Raw genomic sequence first — 21,294 nt, 5'->3', positions numbered from 1 at the left:
ATTGTGAAAGATTATGTGTTGCGAGATGCGTCTGCTGGAGACCTGGAGAAGTTGAAGATGGAATGGCATCTGGAACAATGGGAAGATGGGATGGATTGGGTCACCGGGCTGGTTGATGGGTCTGGGTGTGGTTTCATGGGGTCAGGGTGAAGGATGTACTTTAAGGACATACACTTGCCTGTACAAAATGTTTTGGAAATATGTGGATGGAATGAATGTATAATTATGTAATATGTCCGTATTCAGTAATGTAAAAGGATATATGGAAATGAATTGTGATTTGTTATGTGCTGATTTGTCTAGAGGGTATTGTAACTAATACGGTATTGTGAATATTTAATTAATACAATAAAAAAAGATTGTTGTGTTTAATATAAAATATTATAAGATGTACAAATAAAATGACAAAGGAGTAGATAAGAAATGTAATACAAATGATAAAGTACTGGATGTTAGCGACTTGTATTATGTACCTTGTATGGTGTTTTTTTTCCTTGAATAAAGAAATTTAAAAACAAAAATCTGTTCTTATCAGTTTAATATCTGATACGTCCCCCATAGGGGGACCCGTCTATATTAAATTGATTTTTGGAAGCAGGAGATGGAACCGGGGCTTGCTCCGTCCACTCCACGCATCGACCCGGTATTGCAGTACCTCCGGGAACGGTGCACAAGAAAGGTCTCAAAAATAAAAGGAGAGAGAGAGAGAGCCAGCCTCTCCCTTTTTCTGGGTTGTATTTTTTCCCGCTCTTTTTGTTGTTTTTTTGATTTTTTTTTTGTTTGTTTGTTTGTTTGTTCCAAATAAGGCAGGCAGGCAGGTCTGCCTAACTGATAGACAGCCTATCTGCTCACGCAGCAGGCCAGTGTACCCAGAAGGCCTTGCGCTCGTGGGAGGAGGAGGACGAGCGCAGCGATAAAGCAGAACCGGAGCTGTTTAGTGGGGCAAGGAGCCCTCGCTTTCAAGGCGGCAGCAGCAGCAAAGCGCCCCTTTGCCGGGACCGAACGGCACTTGCGTTTTGGGAAGAGTTCCCTGTTTTGTTTTGTTTGGCCTTGCCACCGGGTAGAGGAGAAGGCCTTTGGCCGGCCGGAAGGGCTAGGCTGCCAGTAAAGCCACACTCTGGCTTCTCTTCAGTTCGAATAAATCTTTCACCTTTTAGTAAAGATTTCCGTGGAGAGGAGCATTTATGAGTTCAATGCAATTTTTGGCTAGCCCTGCCCCTCGGGGTGGGGCTCGACATGGGTTTAAAAGCAGAACGAGCACAGCAGCAGCAGCGGCGGTGGCCGTGTTAATAATTAGAGCCTGGCACCTTTTTTTCTTGTTCTTTTTTTTTTCTTTTTTTCCCATTTTTCCCGTCAGTCCACGATGAGAGTACCCCGGCAGCTCCGGCGGGCGGGCGCGCCCGGGGCGTTTGGTCAAAACCATTGTGGGCATCGCTTCTCGGCCTCTTGGCTCAGATCCAATGTATGTGGCGTGATCGCAGCAGAGGATTGTGTGAAGGAGAAGGCGATGGCGACGGCGGAAGATTCATCGGCCCAAGGGGTGCGATTGGTGAACACGGTGAGGTTTAACCTGAAGAAGAAAGATGGAATCCTGCCGGTGCTGGGAAGGACGGATTTTGCAAAAAAGATCATGCTGGGAAATCTTGGATGTTCTACCGCTGATATCTACTGCCTCCAGGATGTCACCTCTTGTGGGATTTTCGACGTGACGTTTGCAACTGCAAGTACCTGCTCAATAGAATAGAAGCGATGTCTTGAAGGTAAAAACTCTGCTCCGTTGTCGGATTTTGTGATTGAGCCACTGTTTGTAAGGGAAATTAGACCCTTAACTGTTCACATGTACAACCCCTATGTACAAGATGCAGACATTGCCACCTTTTTGAAAAGGTTTTGTGATGTTTTAAGCCCCGGTTCCAAAATTAGAGACACACTGGGGATTTGGAACGCTAAGAGACAGTTCCGTGTAAGGCTACGGCCCTGCAGTACATCCACCAGCCTCTTTCTCAATTGGCGGGAACAGGGGGTATTTATACTATCCGGGTCAGCCGATAAGATGTCGGAAGTGTGGAAGGGAGGGGCACACCGCAGAGGCCTATGTGGCTGATTTCTGCAGGAAATGCCAGACAGAGGGACACACAGCATCCGGATGTGCGGCTCCTGTGGAGTGTAATCTGTGTGGTTCTCAGGAGCATGTTTTTAAGAACTGTCCATCCAGGGTTCGCAGTTATGCGGAGGCTGCTCGGTCGGCTTCGGAGAGCATTCCCCGGCCCTCACAAGCACTGGTTTTTTATAGATGGTTCTTTTTTCCCCCCCAGTCACTTTTAAAGCAGCACAGGTTTTTTTCATGTTGATTTTAATCTGTGTCTTTTAACCATGTACAAAGCATGATTGTGTTTTTAAATGTATTTTAAGTGCTTTTAAAACAAAATGTATGTCTGTATGCATGAATGTCATCTTTAAAAGAAATGTAAAATGGTGTAAATGGGAAAAAAAAAAGTTAAAATCTCAATAAGAGTATTTTACTAAAGATTTCCGTGGAGAGGAGCATTTATGAGTTCAATGCAATTTTTGGCTAGCCCTGCCCCTCGGGGTGGGGCTCGACATGGGTTTAAAAGCAGAACGAGCACAGCAGCGGCGGCCGTGTTAATTGGAGCCTGGCACCTTTATTTTCTTTTCTTTCTTTTTTCATTTTCCCTTTTTTTCCCTCAGCCCAAGAAGCAAGTACCCCGGCAGCAATGGTCAAAACCATTGTGTGCATCGCTTCTCGGCCTCTTCGCGCAGACCAAGTGTATGTGGCTTGACCGCAGCATTTGGACTACAAAGAGAAAGAGAAGGCGGTGTGCATGATGGCGGGCAGTGGATATTTCCTGGAGATGACGATCAAAAATACTGTGAGATTTGAGTTGAAGGAGAAAGATGACAAAGATATGCCGGTGAGATCGGATTTCATCAGGAATGTAATTTTGGATTTTTTGAAGGTGGAGCCACGGCTGATTCTCTGCATCCAAAGGAATGGAACAGACAAATATGTGAATGTTACAAAGACGACGGAGGATTTCTTTAGAGGATTGTTGCAGAAATACAAGGAAAAAGAGGAAGAAGAGCCAATTTCAGATTACAAGGTAATATCTATGTGTAAGATGAACTTTCGAGTTGTAACGGTACATATGCATGATGGAAATGTGAAGGATGGGGATGTGGCTGCCTTTTTGAGCCGCTATGTTAAAATTATTTCTGATGTGCGTTATATTAGAGATGAATTTGGTATTTGGAATGGTAAAAGGCAGTTCCAGGTTCTGTTACAAGAGGATCCTGATGGTTTTGAGGGTTTGGCACCCTCCGTCAATTTTCTATTGGAAAATATAAGGGGTATTTGATTTATTCAAGACAGCCTATGTATTGCAGAAAATGCAAGGGGTTCGGTCATTTGGAGCAATCTCTTAAGGAGGGGTCCTGCATGAACTGTGGCATAAAGGGTCATGTGGCACGTGAATGCAGGCATGAAAAAGCATGCAATTTGTGTGGAGAGGCTGGACATTTATTTAAAGATTATCCTGGGAGGAACGCATCTCACGCAGACACAGCCAGAGGCAAATGGAGGTCAAGGGAGGAGGAAGAAGATGCACCCCTGCCCCAGATAGAGAATCTTGAAAGGGAGTTAAGAAAAGTCCAGGAAACCTTGGAAAAAGAAAAGGAGAAAGCGCGCGCGAAAAAGACCAAAGCAGGAAAGAAGGGGTCCCTGTAGAAACAGGTTCCAAAGGTGGTAGGAAGAAAAGCTGGGCGGATGAAATGGAGGAAGAAGAGAATGGAAACAAGAGAAAGAGGAAGGTGGATGGAGAGAAGAAAATACAAAAACCCAGAGGAATACAAGCAAAGAAACAAACAAATCGAGCTTTCTAACCGGTATGATGTATTGGAGAAGCAAGGGCTGGAGGAGATTGAGGCTGTTGAGGGGGAATCCGTTTCTTCAGTTTCATCGCCGGGGATGCAGAAGCAGAGGAGTCAGGGGCGGGTGTTGCGGGAATCGGAAGAGGCACCATCAGATTTTCTAGTGGAGAGTTCTGTGGATGCTTTTAAGGGAACAATAATGATGGCAGACCGTGGCAAAGAATAAAGTAAGTAAAAAATGCTCTATTTTCTGTTTAAATGGAGCTTAAAGTCATTACTGTGAACGTTAGAGGCATGAAGGACTCTGGGAAAAGAGCAGCTATTTTTTTTTTATCTTTGATTGCTTTGGATTTTCATGTTTGTTTTCTGCAAGAGTGCCACTTAAGACTCCGGGGACTGTAAAAAGTTTATGAAGGAATGGAAACATGGACCTTCAATTTGGAACATAGGCAATGTTCATTCTGATGGTGTGGGAATTTTTTAAGGGGCAGGATTGTCAAATACAGGAACGAATGATTGTGGTTCCTGGGAGAGTGATGTATGTGCATGTGATTGTACAGGGGGAGAAAGTCCAGTGGTTAAAGAAAAGGGCTTGTAACCAGGAGGTCCCCGGTTCAAATCTCATCTCAGCCACTGATTCATTGTGTGACCCTGAGCTAGTCACTTAACCTCCTTGTGCTTCGTCTTTCGGGTGAGACGTAATTGTAAGTGACTCTGCAGCTAATGCATAGTTCACACACCCTAGTCTCTGTAAGTTGCCTTGGATAAAGGCGTCTGCTAAGTAAACAAATAATAACAATAATAATAATAATAATAATAATAATAATAATAATAATAATAATAATAATAATAATGTATGCACCAACAGGGAAGAGTGAGAGATTAGCGGTATTTAAAAAAATACCAGATATACTGGCAACAAATAGGAAAATTGTTTTTGGTGGGGATTTCAATATAGCAATAGATGATTTAAATAGAGATCATATTAATGTAAAAGATTTTTCAGCTTCATACTTGAAGGTGGTGATGGGTGATTTCGAACTGGTGGATGGTTATAGGGAGGTGAATAAAAAGGATGCAGGATACACATGGAGAAATATAAGGGGGGTGAGAGATTTGATTATTTATTTGTCAAAAACAGTACAATAATGGGTATACATAAAATAATGCCAAATTGGTATTCGGACCATGATATGGTGTATATGGGGTTTGAGTTTGAGGGGTTGGATATCGGAAAGGGGTATTGGAAATTTAATAATTCCATTTTAGAAAGTGAGGAGTTTAGAAAGAAATTTATAGTTCGATATGAGATGTGGCAGGAATTGAAATATGTTTTTTTAAATATTAGTGCATGGTGGGAATATGTGAAAATGGAAATTGCTGGGTTTTGTTAACAATTTGGGAAACAATTAAAAGAGAATGGAAAAGTTTGAAATAAATAGATTACAAAATAATTCACAAAGATTACATTCTAAACTTAAGGAGGGAAAGGATGTGAATATAGAGGAATATGAAGGGATTAAAAAAGATTTAAAAGAAAATGGAGCGTAAGGTTAAGTTTTATTTTCCATGTAAATGTAGAAAAGAAAGAGATGAAAAATGTTAAATTTTTCAGGAGTGAAAGGGAAAATCAGAAGAAATTATATTTCTGCGTTTTTTGGGGAAAATGGGATTGTTAAAGGGAAAGAGGGGCTTTTAAAACATGCTCAAAAGTATTAGAGATTTGTTTAAGAAAAGGGGAATAGATAAAGGAAAGGGTGAGATATTTTTGAATATTAAAAAGAAATTAGTGTTGAGAGAAATGATCTGGAAAAAGAATCACACAAGAAAAAATTAAAAATGCATTGATTTCTTTAAAGAATGGAAAAGCGCCAGGGTGTGATGGGATATCTAAGGAATTTTATCAGTGTTTTGGGGAGATTATTGGAGATGACATGGTGGAGATATTTAAAGAGATTCTTAAAAAGGGGGTGCTGTCTGAGTCTATGAAAATGGGTATTATAAAAGTTTATTATTTAAAAAGGGGGGAAAATAATTGCTTAAAAATTGGAGGCCGGTAACATTATTATGTACAGATAATAAAATATTAAGTAAAGTATTAACAAAGAAATTAAAATGTGTAATGCCAAATTTAATAAACAAAGATCAAACATGTGGGGTGACTGGAAGGAATAGTGGGTTAAATCTGCAGTTAGAGATACTGCAAACTGGGCGACAGAAAGGGATTTACCATTATGTTTAATGAGTTTAGACCAGGAAAAAGCCTTTGATCGGGTTAATCATGATTTTCTGTTTAAAGTGATGGGGGAAATTAATATTGGTGATACATTTATGGGTTGGGTTAAAACTATGTATAAATGGGGTGTTTAGTAAGGTAAAGGTAAATGGACATTTGAGTGGGAGAATAAAACAAGAAGGGGGTGTGAGGCAGGGGTGTCCTATGTCACCTTTATTGTATGTGGTTTTCATTGAGCCTTTTTGCAGAACTTGTAAGACATGATATTTGTATAGAGGGTATGCATATTCCTGGTAGTAATGGGCAGAAATTAAAAATTGCTCAGTATGCTGACGATATAACATTAGTGTTAACAACAGATTGTGATATAGATAGGGCAATACAGTTGTGTGAGTTGTATAGTGATGCAACAGGGTCAAAAATAAATCTATCAAAGTCATCGGTGATGTATTGTGGGAAATGGGATGGGAGGAAGGAAGGATATAAAAAGGTGGGTTAAGTGTGTGTGAAGATGGGATTAAGATTTTAGGTGTAAAATTTTATAAAAAAGGATGGGGCAAGAAAGAATTGGGAAGAGAAGATCGAAAAAACTAAAAATAGATTGAATAGGTGGAAATGTAGGTATTTAAGTATATCTGGGAAAGCAATGGTAATTAAAGCAGATATGTTGCCTAGTTTGATATATCTTGCAAATGTATACCCAATTCCAGTACGGCGCAAAATTAAACTAGGTATGAAAGGGTGAAAAGGGAACTAATGTATGGAAAGGTGGAGGAAGGGGGGAGAGGGGTAATATGTTTACCTTTGAAAATTGATTGTTTCTTTGTTTTGAATTTATGTGGGAATGTTTTGAAATGGGTGGAACATAAATGTTATTTTTCTGAGGCTGTGGATGGGGTCTTTGAGAAAGATTGTACCATGGGACAACACATTACCAAGTGCACAGGAGAAACCTAAAGAATATGAGCATGCAATGTCATTCTTAAAGGTACACAGTAAGGTATTTGAAAAAGATGTGCTGTTAAACCATAGAAATATGTATTGTTTGATTAGGGAAGGGATGGGAGTTAAAGTGGAGGTAACATTGAGGTTTGTGGAATGGGGGAAAATACAGCCAAAGTGGATGGGAAATGAAGAGAAAGATTTGGTTTGGTTGAGTGCTTTGAACAGGTTACCTGTAAGGGAGGTGTTACATAGGCACGGGTGTGCTAGGACAGCAGAATGTCCATGGGATAAGTGCAAGAAACCTGAAACAGTATTACATGTATTTTGGGAATGCGTCTTCATGCAGAAATTTTGGGTTAAATGTTTTGATGTGTTGGAAAGGTTTATTCCAATAAATAACATTGAATGGAATAGCATATTATATGGTGTAGGTCTTGAGACATTACCGGCTGATTCCTTTGTTATAGTTTGGGGTTTGATTTGTTTGGGGAAACAAGTTTTATGGGAAAAAAGGAACATTACTGTTAAAGAAAATGATTGTACAACAGTGTTTGAGGCATATTTGGGGTGAGTTTGGAAAGTGAAAAATGAAATAAATTGAAAGATATGTATGGAGTTGAGAAATGTGAGAAAAAATGGAAGAATGTATTGCATGTATTAATTTTAAAAGGATATTATTGAGATGTTATATTTATTGTAAATCATTTGGGAGAATACAAATTAAAAAAAAAAAAAAAAAATCTGTTCATATCAGTTTAATATCTGATACGTCCCCCATAGGGAGACCCGTCTATATTAAATTGATTTTTGGAAGCAGGAGATGGAACCGGGGCTTGCTCTGTCCACTCCACACATCGACCCGGTATTGCAGTACCTCTGGGAACGGTGCACAAGAAAGGTCTAAAAAAAAAAAAAAAAAAAGATAGAAAGAGAGAGAGAGAGAGAGAGAGACAGCCTCTCCCTCTTTCTGGATTTTTTCCCCACTCTTTGTTGTTTTTTTGTTTGTTTGTTCCAAATAAGGCAGGCAGACAGGCAGGTCTGCCTAACTGTTGGACAGCCTACTCTGCTCACGCAGTAGGCCAGTGTACACAGAAGGCCTTGCGCTCGTGGGAGGAGGAGGACGAGCGCAGCGGTAAAGCAGAAACGGAGCTGTTTAGTGGGGCAAGGAGCCCTCGCTTTCAAGGCGGCAGCAGCAAAGCACCCCTTTGCCGGGACTGAACGGCACTTGCGTTTTGGGAAGAGTTCCCTGTTTTGTTTTGTTTGGCCTTGCCGCCGGGTAGAGGAGAAAGCCTCTACTGGGCCGGCCGGAAGGTAAAGCGAGCCACCTTGAGTAAAGCCGACAAGAAGGGAGGAAAGGGTGTCCCGGACGTTGAGCAGCTCACCCGAGTGCAGGGGCTCACACAAACTATCAAGAACATCCAGGCCCTGGACAGGAAGGTATGTTACATGAATCGTTTTTATTTTGCCACCTGTCTCGGGGCCTTGGGCCTCTGCACTATTGATAACACCGTGCCGTACTCCAGGGACCCCCCGTTGTATTATAGAACTTTAAGGGACACTATATATAAAATTGGGCTTTCATAAAGCAAAATTGGCCTCCTGGGAATACAAGGCTGTAACTAAATACCTTGCCGGTTCCCAGGAAATTGAAAAAGTAGCTACTTTCTCCCTCACCCAAAGCCAAAAAATCTGGGAAAATGTCTCACAGCTGCCTCAGTAATGTCCAGAAGGATATAGCATGGAACACCATCCACAGTTCACTCCCCACTCGAGCGTTCATGTTCAGGAGGGGACTAGCCCAAGTAGAAACATGCCCCTATGCAAAGTGCCGCAAGAGAGAAACACCAGCCCATATCTTCTGGGAGTGTGATGTGGCTGGCAGTGTCTGGCTCTCTGTCTCTGTCTTCCTAAACAGGTTTGCTGACATGGCCAAGATGACCGCTGAGACTGTGCTCTATGGGCCTGCGGGAGGAATCGCTACCAGCACAGCTAAGTGCGTTTGGCATGTCATCAATGTTGTCAAGCAGATCCTGTGGGAGGGCCGTAACGTCTGTGTCTACTACAAGCATGAGCTAGACACTATCACCACGACCAGAAGGGCACAAACTCTTATCAAGGACTTTGTAATTCTGGACATCCGGACCCTCGGGAAGGACAAGGCCTGCGCGGAGTGGAGGATCGCCGGACTTCAGGACGTGAAGATGGAATGAAGGAAAAAACTGGAACCGCTAGCTCCTAGGAGCGGGACTACAGGGCACCGCTAAGCCTTTTATTTATTTTGTCATGCCAGCATTCCGCCCTTTTTAGCTGGCATGACCGTTTTTGAACGGTGCCCTGGTTTTATGTAGTCTTTTTGTTTCAGTTTTATGGACTTTTATTTGATTTATTTTTAATGTTTTATTTGATTTTGTTTATATATCTAAAAGATTTTTAATGTTAACTATTAAAAGTTACATTTTAAGTGTTTTAAAGTTTTAGAATTTTAACTCACTGTCCCTTTTCCCCTGTCCCTGTTTTAGTTCTATAGTTTTATTGTTCTGTTTCATGTTTTAGAGAGCACTCCCCGGCCCTCACAAGCACTGTTTTTTTTTTCCCAGACAGAGGGACACACAGCATCCGGATGTGCGGCTCCTGTGGAGTGTAATCTGTGTGGTTCTCAGGAGCATGTTTTTAAGAACTGTCCATCCAGGGTTCGCAGTTATGCGGAGGCTGCTCGGTCGGCTTCGGAGAGCATTCCCCGGCCCTCACAAGCACTGGTTTTTTATAGATGGTTCTTTTTTCCCCCCCAGTCACTTTTAAAGCAGCACTGGTTTTTTTCATGTTGATTTTAATCTGTGTCTGTTTTAACCATGTACAAAGCATGATTGTCTTGGTGTTTTTAAATGTATTTTAAATGCTTTTAAAACAAAATGTATGTCTGTATGCATGAATGTCATCTTTAAAAGAAATGTAAAATTAATGAAATGAATGGGTGTAAATGGAAAAAATGGTAAAATCTCAATAAAAGAGTATTTTACTAAAGATTTCCGTGGAGAGGAGCATTTATGAGTTCAATGCAATTTTTGGCTAGCCCTGCCCCTCGGGGTGGGGCTCGACATGGGTTTAGCAGCGGCGGCAGCCGTGTTAATAATTAGAGCCTGGCACCTTTTTTTTTCTTTTTCTTTTTTTTTTCTTTTTCCCATTTTTCCCCTCTGTCCAAGAAGCGAGTACCCCGGCAGCTCCGGCGGGCGGCCGCGGCCGCGCCCGGGGCGCTTGGTCAAAACCATTGTGGGCATCGCTTCTCGGCCTCTTGGCTAAGATCATATGTATGTGGCCTGACCGCAGCATAGGATCTGAGTTGCGATCGCCTGGTAAAACGGGAGTAGTATTGGCTACTGGTTTGGTATTGTAAATGGTGACAGGATTGCCTGTTGGTAAACGGTGACAAGGCTGCTTGTTGGTTTTTCTTCTTTTGGAATAGGTGCTGGTGAAACTAGAGAGCGGAGGAAGGACTTAGTGAAAGCACCCTTGAGACAGCAGGTAAGGAGGACCCTTTGGGGGCGTCTTATCTGTTCTTTCTTTAGTTTTTTTATTTGTATTTTTTGTTGTGATATTTAAGATATTTTGTGAAATGTCAACCTCACGGTCGTCGGGCCGGCGCTTTAACTGCATTCGGGTTGCGGTGAGAAGGCTTTATAGAGAAGGGGATGAGAAAGTGGAGTTGGATAGGTTGGAGTTTTCTAGGGCTGTGTTACAGAAAGTGCTAGGTTTAAAGCTAGCAGACTTGAATTGTATAATTACTTTTAGCAGGGGTAGTGCGTGGGATGCGAGTTTTATGACAGAGGCATTGCTTAAACGGTGTTGTGATGGTTTTTCTAGGATGGGGCAGCATGAGTTGTTAAAAGTTTGAAGTAAGTACCCTGACTGATTTATCCAGGAGAACGGTGGTAGTAAGGATGTGCTCTGAGGCTGTTACAGAGGAGGACGTGTGCACGTGGTTGAGGAGGTACTGCTCTGTAGAGGGGGTGGCCTCGAAGGTCACTGACCTTGATGGGGTGTGGAATGGGGCATGGCGGATTCCAGTTAAGCTTTGGAAAGGCAGGGGGTATGAGGGCTTTGACCACATACCCTCAGATATTAACTTGGAATTGAAGTGAAAATTGTGACTATTGTGGTTGAGTATGGGAGAGCTGTGGTTGTGGATGTGGAATGGATGGGGAAGGAGGTGAGGCTTATTAATGTCTATGCATCACCAGATAAAAATGAGAGAGCAGAGCTGTTTGAACGAATGAGAGGGTATGTGACAACATCCAAAACTGTGGTGGGGGGGGGGTGACTAATTGTATGCTGAGTGGGAGTGATAGGAAGGGTGAGTGTGTAAAGAAATTAGATAAAACATCAAAACTGTTGGGGGGCATTATAGGTGATGACCGTCTGGTTGATGGTTTTAGAAAGTTGAACCCTGGGGCGTCGGGTTACACATGGTCTGATGCAGCAGGGGTTAAGGCTTCTAGATTTGATTTTATCTTGGCCTCGAGGGAGGTGGAGTGGGTGCTGTGTGAGTGGGTGCCTGTGTTTTATTCAGACCACGTGTTGTTGCGTGCTGAATTTAAGATGGATGGGGTGTGTGAGAGAGGGAAAGGGGTTTGGAAGCTAAATGTGAGTGTGTTGAAAGATAAAGATGTGAGGAATGAGTTTGAAGAACGATATAGGGAGTGGCAGTCATTGAAAGTGATGTATGATTCGGTGGGTGAATGGTGGGAATGTGTGAAAACAAAAATTAAGGTTTTTTTTTTTTTTTTTTTTTTTTTTTTTTTTTTAAAGAGGTGGGAGTGAGGAGGGCAAGGACTGAGAGGAAGAGGGTGAGTGGGCTGCAAAGAATTTAATAGGCTGTATGAATTGGCAGGCATGGGATGTGATGTGGCAAGTGAGATCTGTGCGATAAAAAGAAAATTGAAAGAGTTGTATGAAAGTAAAATAAAAAGTGTGATAGAGGAGAGCAAGGTGCAGCATATGGAGGAGAATGAAGTGTTCTCGTTATTTATTTAAGAAAGTGATGGATGGGTGTAAGTTGATGAGTGGGTTGAAGGATGAGAGTGGGATTGTAAGGAGGGAAACAGATGGTATGCTCGAGGTGGCTGAAAGGTTTTATAGTAAACTGTATGAAAGGAAAGTAATAGATGAGAGTATGGTGTGTGAGATCTTAGATGGGTTGGATGCAGGTGTGAATGAGGGAGACTCATTGGATGGCGAGATCTACCTGCAGGAGGTTGCTGCTGCCATGGGGTCCTTCAAAGATGGGAGGACGGCCTTCCGAGAGAGTTTTATATGGCGTTTTGGGAGATGATTGTTCCTGATATTTTGGATGTTTTTAATGAAATTATTGTTAGAGACGATGCCCTTGTCTTTTAGGCAGGGGATCATTACCCTGTTTTTTTTTTTTTTAAATGTGAAGGAGGATTTGAAGAACTGGAGGCCTTTGACCCTCTTAAATGTTGACTAAGTGTTTTGCAAAGATTTTAACTCTTAGAATGGGATGTGATTGCTAATGTTGTGCACTTAGACCAGACCTGTGGCATACCAGGGCGGAAGATCACGGACAGCCTTATCCTATTGAGAGATTCAGTCCTTTTTGCGCAGGACCGTAAGGTGCCGATATGTCTGTTGAATTTGGATTTGGAAAAGGCATATGACAGAATCTCTCATGAGTTTATGCTCAGAGTGTTGGAGAAAATGGGGTTTACAAATAAAATTGTTAAGTGGGTAAGTCTTCTCTATAGTGGTATAGGAAGTAGGATCAATATAAATGGGAAGTTATCCGGTTAAATTGATGTTAAGTGTGGAGTAAGACAGGGCTGTCCGCTGTCCCCATTGCTTTTTATTTGTTGTATGGAACCTTTGGCGCAGGCCCTCCGCAGGGACAAGGTGATCAGGGGGCTTGCTATCCCTGGGGGCGGAGGAGCTGAGGTAAAGGTTCTATTATATATGGATGATGTGAATGTGTTGTGTGTGAATGAGCGTGCAATTAAGAGAGCTTTGTTTCAGTGTGAATGTTTACGGCCTCTGGGTCCAAACTGAACCGGGGAAAGTCAGAATGCATGTATTTTGGAGTGGGAGAGTGTGCCTGAGGTTGGGTTATGTGTGAAAACTGATTTTATTAAAGTTTTAGGTGTGAAAATTGGTGCTGCAGGATCTGGCCACAGCAATTGGGTGGATGTCATGAAGAGGGTCGGGCAGAAGCTGGGTCTCTGGAGGGGAAGGTGCTGGTGGTGAAGGCTGTGATCCTTCCTCTGCTGCTATATGTGGGGGTGATCTTTCCACCCACTAGGTCTGCGATTGCCTGTTTGGAGTGACAGATTTTTCTTTCTCTGGGGGTCCAAGTGGGAGCGGCTGAAGAGGAAGGTAGTATGCAGGGGAGTAGAGAAGGGTGGTAAAGGGCTCCCTGACCTGGAATTGTTTTTATTTATACACAGTTTTAGTAGACACTTGGAAATGGTATTAAGCAATAGATGTAAAGGGGCGCTGTTTGTTTGATTTTTTCTGGGTACATACTTAAGATTTCTAGGAATATTAAAGATTCCATTGACTGTGCCCACTGCATTTGATATGCCGTTCATTTATGCTGTGTTTAGAATGTTTTTAAAAGAGACAGCTGGAGAATATTTATAAAGATTTGTTTTTAAAACCTAAAAAATGTTTTGATTTTGTTCAGGGGAGGGAGGACACGTGCCCTGTGAGGGAATCCCTAGGAGACCCTGGTAAGGCGTGGAGGAATGCTGCCCATCCTGTCCTGATGAACCGACATAAAGACCTGGACTGGCAAGTAGTGCACGAAATATTACCGGTGAGAGCGGTCATGTACGCTCGAGGCATGGGGAAGTCCCCTAGATGCCCTTTTCAGGGCTGTGGAGCAGAAGAGACATCGCGTCACCTGCTGTGGGAGTGTGAGGCTGCCAGACGGCTGTGGAAGAAGGCGACCCCCTTGTTGGCTGTGTTGATGGAGGAGATTCATGTGGGGGAGCAGCTGGCTCTGTACGGGCCAAACAAGAAACAAAGGATCATGGCAGCTCTGGTGTGCGGTGAACTGTTTTAAAGAGGCTCTTTATAGAGCTAGGAACTTGCTTGTTTTATCAAGGGAGCCGAGTTGTCATGAGACCTATGAAATGGGCCTAAGGGCTGTGCAAGACTGTGTCCAGGGATGTTAACAGGAGGGGTCGTGAAGAAACTGAGAAGGTCTGGCAGTTGAAGAGATGGCCGGGCGGTGCTGGTGTTAGTGCCAGGTTGGAGTTTCAGGGTTCGTTGAGGCAGGATGAGTATGTTATTAAGGGCATGCGCTCTTCTTGGGCTCTTGGCTCAGATCAAGTGTATGTGGCTTGCCCGCAGTGCTAGGTAGAGAAGGTGATGCCTTCAAACAGGAATACGTCGGCTCCTGGAGCGCGATTGTTGGATACTATTCGTTTTGTGACAAAGGGGAAGGATGGAGTATAGCCAAAAATTGACCGGATTTTCTTTGCAAGAAAAGTTTTACTGGGAGGAATTGGATGCTCAACAGCAGATGCTCAAACAGTCTACTGCTTTCAAGAATTTTCGACGTAACCTTTTCCTCATCAAGATGTTGCTTGGCTGTTTGGGAAAAATGCTTGGCGGTAAGAAACAAAGCTCCTTTTTCTGGTTTTTATATTGAACGTCTCTTTGTTAGAGAAATTTGCCCTTTGACTGTGCACATGTATAACCCTTTTGTGGCAGAGGAGGATATAATAACTTTCATTAAGAGATTTTGTGATGTGTCATATTATGGATCTAAAGTCAAAGACTCTTTAGGCCTGTGGACAGGGAAAAGGCTATATAAGGTGAGGTTGAGAGCAAAAGAGGGAGCTGAAGGAGGAGTTTTACACCCACCTGGCTCTTTCTCTATTGGAGCGAATAGAGGCTACTTGTACTATCCTGGACAACCAGTGCGGTGCCGAAGATGTGGAGAGGAGGGGCATAATGCGGAGGGGTGTAAAAAAGATTTTTGTAGAAAATGCCAAAAAGGAGGACACACAACAGCTGGGTGCTCTGCCTTAGTGGAGTGTAATTTGTGTGGAGACAGAGAGCATGTTTTTAGAAACTGCCCAGAGCGGGCAGGAAGCTATGCTGGAGCTGTACAATCAAAGAGTAGTCACCACGGATATAGTTGATAAGAATTCTCAATCGGTGCTCAGAAGGGAATCAACAGCAGCATTACCAGTGGAAGTGGTGCCTGAATCAGAAATTAGTGATACAGGGAACACTAAGGATACAAATGTGGAAAAGGGCATGGTAGTTTCGGACCTCTCACAAAGAGCATCAGTTTCCTATGCAAATGAAGCAGCAACGAAGACAACAAAACAGAGAGCGGAGACTGAGCTAGCAAATATTGAGGAGGAAGAGAGGAGTGATTTGGAGGGAAGCCAAACCACAGAAGTACAGATGATGGAGCTGAATCAGCCAAGTACGGAGGCAGGACTCTTCCAGGAGCTACCTGCTGGTTCTCAGTGGGCAGACACTGAACAAGGATGGGTTACAAAGAAAAAGGGAAAGGAGAAAGAGAACAAACCTGGACCAGCAGAGTTTCAACCCAGCAAAGTACTGAGAACTTCAAACAGCTTCAAGATTCTGGGTACTATCTCCTCTTCGGAGGAGTCTAGTGCAGATAAGAGAAAGTACAGAGCCAATAGGTCCTGTACCACAAAGAGCAATGGAGTACCAAGAATCTGCATCAGCAGACTTTATTGAAGACACAGCGGAATGTGTGAGAAAAGTGTTTCTCAAACCTGTGCATTTTGAGACTCAGGGCGCAGTAGAGGAATTTATAAGCAAGATGGTATGAAGATGGTTTTTGTTTCAAGGAACAATTTGTTTTTATCTGTTTGGACTCTTTGCGGACTGTTAGTTTTCTTTTAGTCTAACATGAACAACCTACAAATGTATCACACTTAATGTCAGGAGTGTTAAGAACACGATTAGGTTGATTACCATACTTTCTTTTTTAGACACACAGAGTATTAATGTGTGCTTTTGGCAAGAATGCAGCATACCTTATTTGACATCATATCTGAGGTACTTAAAAAGGTGGACGCAAGGACGTGACGGTGTTCTGTAGTGATGCACCGTCAGTAACCAAATTATTACAGATCACAGATTGGTTTGGACAAGCTGCCGGTGCAAAAGTGAATCTGGAAAAAAGTGAAGCCATGTTTTTTGCGGACTGGTCTGGGGGACTCTCTATACCTTTCTCAGTTAAAACAGACTATTCATTTTAGGAATTTGGTTTGGGAAAGAGGGTGCAATATTAAACATGGGAAGATTAACTAAAATAAACAAAAAGACTGGCTTATGGACAAAAAGGGTGTTAACGTTAGAGGGAAAAGCTTTAGTGCTTAGGAATGACATATTACGTGTTCTACTGTATGTAGCTCAAGTCTGGGCACTGCTGAGAGACTGCGCAAGAACAGTCAATAAAATAGTTTTTTGTTTAGTCTGGGGGTCAAAAATGAATAGACTGAAACGGTCAATCATGTTTAAGTCAGCAGAGAATGGAGGAAAGAGGATCCCAGACCTGGTCAATATCTTGATGAGTACCTTTGTATGTAATTGTATGCACATTTGTTTGTCACCACATTACAGATTGTCTAAATGCCTTCTTTTTTTAAGATATTATCTATACATGTCCTTAAAGAAATACAGTTGGGTGTCTTTGCCCTTAAATATCCCATACTGTTGGTTCCCACCATATTATTTGTCTATAGTGATGAAGTTCATTAACATAAATAACTTAAGTTTTATAGGAGTGTAAGAATGGGTTCCAAAAAAGATTGTATCTAACATGAATGACTGATAAATTGGTTGTGTTGAGACAGTTTAATGAGGAAAAATAAGACCATTTGGCAGAATGTTTCTGCAAAATATTTGTTAAATAGGCATAAAGATATTGCATGGATGGCGGTGCATAATTGTCTAACTGTAAGAGAGTTCATGCATAGAAGAGGGCTAACCTCTATGAAAAAGTGCCCGAGACCAGGATGCACAGACGATGAAACAGTAGAACATATGCTGACTGCATGTGGGTTTGCAAAACAAGTGTTTCTCTCATGTAAAGAGCTATTAATGAAATTCATACCACAAAATGATATATGCAATGTCTTTCTACTGTATGACCTGATACAAAATGTAATAACAGAAGATGACTTTGAATGCGCATGGGTAATAGCATGCTGTATTAAGGATGTATTATGGACGGTAAGAAATTTACTAATCATACAAAGAAAATTCATATCGGTGATGTCCTGTAAGAGAGTGATAATCTGTTTGATAAATGATTACATAATAATGCAAACAAGGAAGTATGGGGTAAATATAGCCAAATCTAGATGGAAACTACCCTGGTAAGATTGTTGTGTATACTATAAAATATTATAAGATGTACAAATAAAATGACAAAGGAGTACATAAGAAATGTAATACAAATGATAAAGTACTGGATGTTAGCGACTTGTATTATGTACCTTGTATGGTGGTTTTTTCCTTGAATAAAGAAATTTAAAAACAAAAATCTGTTCTTATCAGTTTAATATCTGATACGTCCCCCATGGGAGGACCCGTCTATATTAAATTGATTTTTGGAAGCAGGAAATGGAACCGGGGCTTGCTCCGTCCACTCCACGCATCGACCCGGTATTGCAGTACCTCCGGGAATGGTGCACAAGAAAGGTCAAAAAAATATTTGTATTTTTTCCCTGCTCTTTTTGTTGTTTTTTGTTTGTTTGGTTTGTTCCAAATAAGGCAGGCAGGCAGGCAGGTCTGCCTAACTGATGGACAGCCTGCTCTGCTCACGCAGCAGGCCAGTGTACCCAGAAGCCCTTGCGCTCGTGGGAGGAGGAGGATGAGCGCAGCGGTAAAGCAGAAACGGAGCTGTTTAGTGGGGCAAGGAGCCCTTGCTTTCAAGGCGACAGCAGCAAAGCGCCCATTTGCCGGGACCGAACGGCACTTGCATTTTGGGAAGAGTTCCCTGTTTGGTTTTGTTTGGCCTTGCCGCCGGGTAGAGGAGAAGGCCTTTGGGCCGGCTGGAAGGGCTGGGCTGCCAGTAAAGCCACACTCTGGTTTCTCTTCAGATCGCATAAATCTTTCTAAGGACTAAGGCTTAGAGGGTAGTGGCATTGCCCGCTCCCTCCAAGGGTCTGCGAAAGGTTTGTTCGAGGGAAGAGGAACAGACCTTTTTTTATTTTTGACTGGCTTTTCTTCAGCTCGGCAACTTTTTGGAAGACTAATGCTCAGTCTGTTTTTGGCTTGCCCAATCCAGGCCGAGGGTCTTTCAAGATTTTGTTGACTGTTGAAAGCAGTTTTTCTTTTTCAGGCGGTTCCGGCTTTTTCCAGACGTTCCTGGAGTTCGAGAGAAAGAGAACCTACCATCCAGATGACCTTTGAGGACCCTTTGATGACCTAGACGACCTCATCCCCAGCCCTTGATCGTGATTGAGATCCAGACCGAGAGAGCAGCCGGCACCCAGCAGAGTGCGCCATCTGGGAGGAGCAGAGGGCGGCCCCGGACCCCGAGGAGGCGTCACAGCCACGATTCTTCCTACGTGGTCTCGGTGCCAAGCAGCACCCCCTACTCCGCCAGGGAAGGACACCGTTCACTTGGGGAGGGGGTCCCTCTTGCGAGGCGACCATCTCCTCAGGGACTAAAGTAATAGTTCCTTCAACTGCACAGATTTGCTGCTTACGTTGTCTCTTTTCCGCAGAGAGAGACAACCCGGACATCCAGAGGCTTCTCCCACCCCAATCTGAGGAGCCAGCTGAAGGATGGCGTTCCGGCCAACCCAGGAGAACAGGAGGCACAATGCGGTGCGCTTCACAAGGAACCAACAAGAGGAAACGGAACCAGGACTGACGAGACTGGAGTTCAGCCGGACCATTCTTCAGAGGGGTATGGGTTTTTCCCCTTCTGACTTGAAGGGTAGCACTCCCCAGGACAAAGCTGACCCACACGTTCCGAGGGGCCCTGAGCAAGTTCCACCAGACTTACCTTGTGTGGAGTTGAATAGCCCAAACAACTCCACGTACTGTGCATACAAAGACGGTGCCTTCTTGGACGAGGCAGCAGCGAGTACCTTCTCAGGGGTGATGGGAGTTGCAAATAAGCCCAAGCCCCCTCGAAGCAAGCATAGAGCTAAGAGTAGGAAGAGTGTCCCGACCTCCCAATCATAGTCGCTATGGGGTGGACGCAGCGACTCCTTTTCTTTTTAGCTACCCTGATGGCCCTGATATGTGTGTCTGTTAATGTCAGGAGCATCAGGGAGACACAAAAAAGATTTGATGTACTAAACTATCTAGCTATCTTGAAAGCAGATCTCATCTTTCTGCAGGAGTGTGGTATTTCGTCGAGCCCTGATTATAGGGACCTGAAGGAGAGTTGGACCCTGGGGGACTCCTTCTGGTCGGGCTCCAACATAGCTAGAGCCGACGGAGTAGGTATCCTGTTTAAAAACCAATTTATTACCTCCCGCAGTGTGGATGTGACATACAACAACACTCCCCTCAGACTGGTCAATGTCTACGCACCCACTAACCAAAAAGAAAGAGTTCAATTTTTTCCACAGCTGCGTCCACTCCTGCTGGGGAACGTACCCGTCATCGTGTCAGGTGACTTCAATTGTGCTCTAAGGGACGTAGACCGGAGCAGGCCACGCAACGACCGCTCTAGTAGAGTTTTGTCCTCCGTAATATCTGATTTCTCCCTGTGTGATGCAGGTAAGGAAATTAAACACATCCTTACTCGATGACCCCTCCATAGCTGCAGCCTAAAAGAGCAGGCGTGTTGAGTGGACCACTTTGCGTGACCTATTCAACCCCTATAGAGTGGTGGGAGATGGTCAAAATCAGAACGAAGGGTTATTTCATAGCAGCAGGCAAGAGGAAAGCAAAAGAAAGGAGGGCCAAATATAAACACCTGAATGCTGCCCTCCAGCGTCTGAGCCTGCTTCAGCTTCGGGGGTTCCCTGTAAGCGACGAGATAGCCCAGACCAAGCTAGATCTTTCAGCGCTTTGTAGGGAGGAACAACGAAAGGTCGTGCACAATGCAAAAGTGCAAAAAATGGAGGAAGACGAAAAGTGTACCCGCTGCTTCCAGAAAACGAGGGAGAAGTGGCACTTGATGTCCTCCATGCTCGACAGCAGTGGGAGGATAGTAGAGGATAGTGAGGGAGTGAAAAAAGTGGTAGAGAACTTCTATAGGGACCTATATAACATCAAAGCTACAGATGACACCCTGATAGAGTGGTTCCTGAGCCAGTTGGAGCCTGACGGGACGAGGAGGAGGAGGAGGAGGAGAAGGTCCCAGAACTCACACTGGAGGAGCTCACCCAGGCGGTTAAGACGCCAGGTCCAGATGGCATCCCGGGTGATTATTACCATCTTTTTTGGGGACACGCTAAAAGTCCATTTAGCGGAGGTCTACAGAGCGGTCTACAGGGAGAAGCGGTTGGGCCCTTCTATGCAGGAGAGTGTAATTACTCTCCTTCATAAGAAAGGGGAAGTTAAAGATCTACGGAATTGGTGCCCAATCAGCCTCGTTTGCATGGATTACAAGATACTAGCCAAAGCTCTGATGCTCCGGCTACAAGTACACCTCCCTTTTGTCACTGGCCCCGACCAGGCTTGTGGTGTCCCAGGGAGATCCATCACCGATATTTTAATGTTAACAAGGGACATTCTGGCTTATTCTAGAAAACGGAACCATCCCCTGCCTGTTCAACCTTGACCAGGAGAAGGCGTTCGATAGGGTAAGCCATGAATATATGTACAAAGTGATGGACCAGATGAAATTCGCTCCTGGACTTAGGGAGTGGGTTAAAACTATCTATACAAACATTAGTACCGGAGTCTTGGTGAACAGACACCTGACTGGTAAAATATCTATCCAGTCAGGGGTCAGACAGGGTTGCCCACTATCCCCACTGCTATATGTCGTGTGCATTGAACCCCTCCTGCGGGCCAGATCTCTTGGAGATATATAATGAGGGATTTTTGAGGGGCAAATTGCCTCCCACACTTGGAGGGGGGGTGATATCTCTGATTTATAAAAAGGGGGATAAATTAGATATTAAGAATTGGAGGCCAATTACGCTCTTAGGGGTAGACTATAAAATTTTAGCCAGGGCATTGGCAAATAGACTGAAGAGGGTAGTGGCGGAAGTAATTGACCCCGATCAAACGTGTGGTATACC

General features: G+C 43.5%; 4 non-coding genes across 4 annotated transcripts; all 4 read left to right on the top strand.

Moving 5' to 3' along the window:
- The first annotated feature begins 483 nt into the window (after positions 1-483).
- Positions 484-677, top strand: LOC117968077 (U2 spliceosomal RNA). Its single transcript, XR_004662224.1, has one exon. It is a non-coding gene; the product is annotated as a U2 spliceosomal RNA (small nuclear RNA).
- Positions 678-1,112: 435 nt separating this feature from the next.
- Positions 1,113-1,227, top strand: LOC117972012 (U5 spliceosomal RNA). Its single transcript, XR_004663284.1, has one exon. It is a non-coding gene; the product is annotated as a U5 spliceosomal RNA (small nuclear RNA).
- A 6,540-nt stretch (positions 1,228-7,767) lies between these two features.
- Positions 7,768-7,965, top strand: LOC117972007 (U2 spliceosomal RNA). Its single transcript, XR_004663281.2, has one exon. It is a non-coding gene; the product is annotated as a U2 spliceosomal RNA (small nuclear RNA).
- Positions 7,966-17,582: 9,617 nt separating this feature from the next.
- LOC117417299 (U2 spliceosomal RNA) lies at positions 17,583-17,777 on the top strand. Its single transcript, XR_004663278.1, has one exon. It is a non-coding gene; the product is annotated as a U2 spliceosomal RNA (small nuclear RNA).
- The last annotated feature ends 3,517 nt before the right edge of the window (positions 17,778-21,294 follow it).

This window comes from Acipenser ruthenus, chromosome 13 (genome assembly GCF_902713425.1).
Source record: "Acipenser ruthenus chromosome 13, fAciRut3.2 maternal haplotype, whole genome shotgun sequence".
NCBI lineage: Eukaryota > Metazoa > Chordata > Actinopteri > Acipenseriformes > Acipenseridae > Acipenser > Acipenser ruthenus.
The sequence above is the reverse complement of the archived record's forward strand: the minus strand, read 5'-3'. Positions and strand labels throughout refer to the sequence as shown.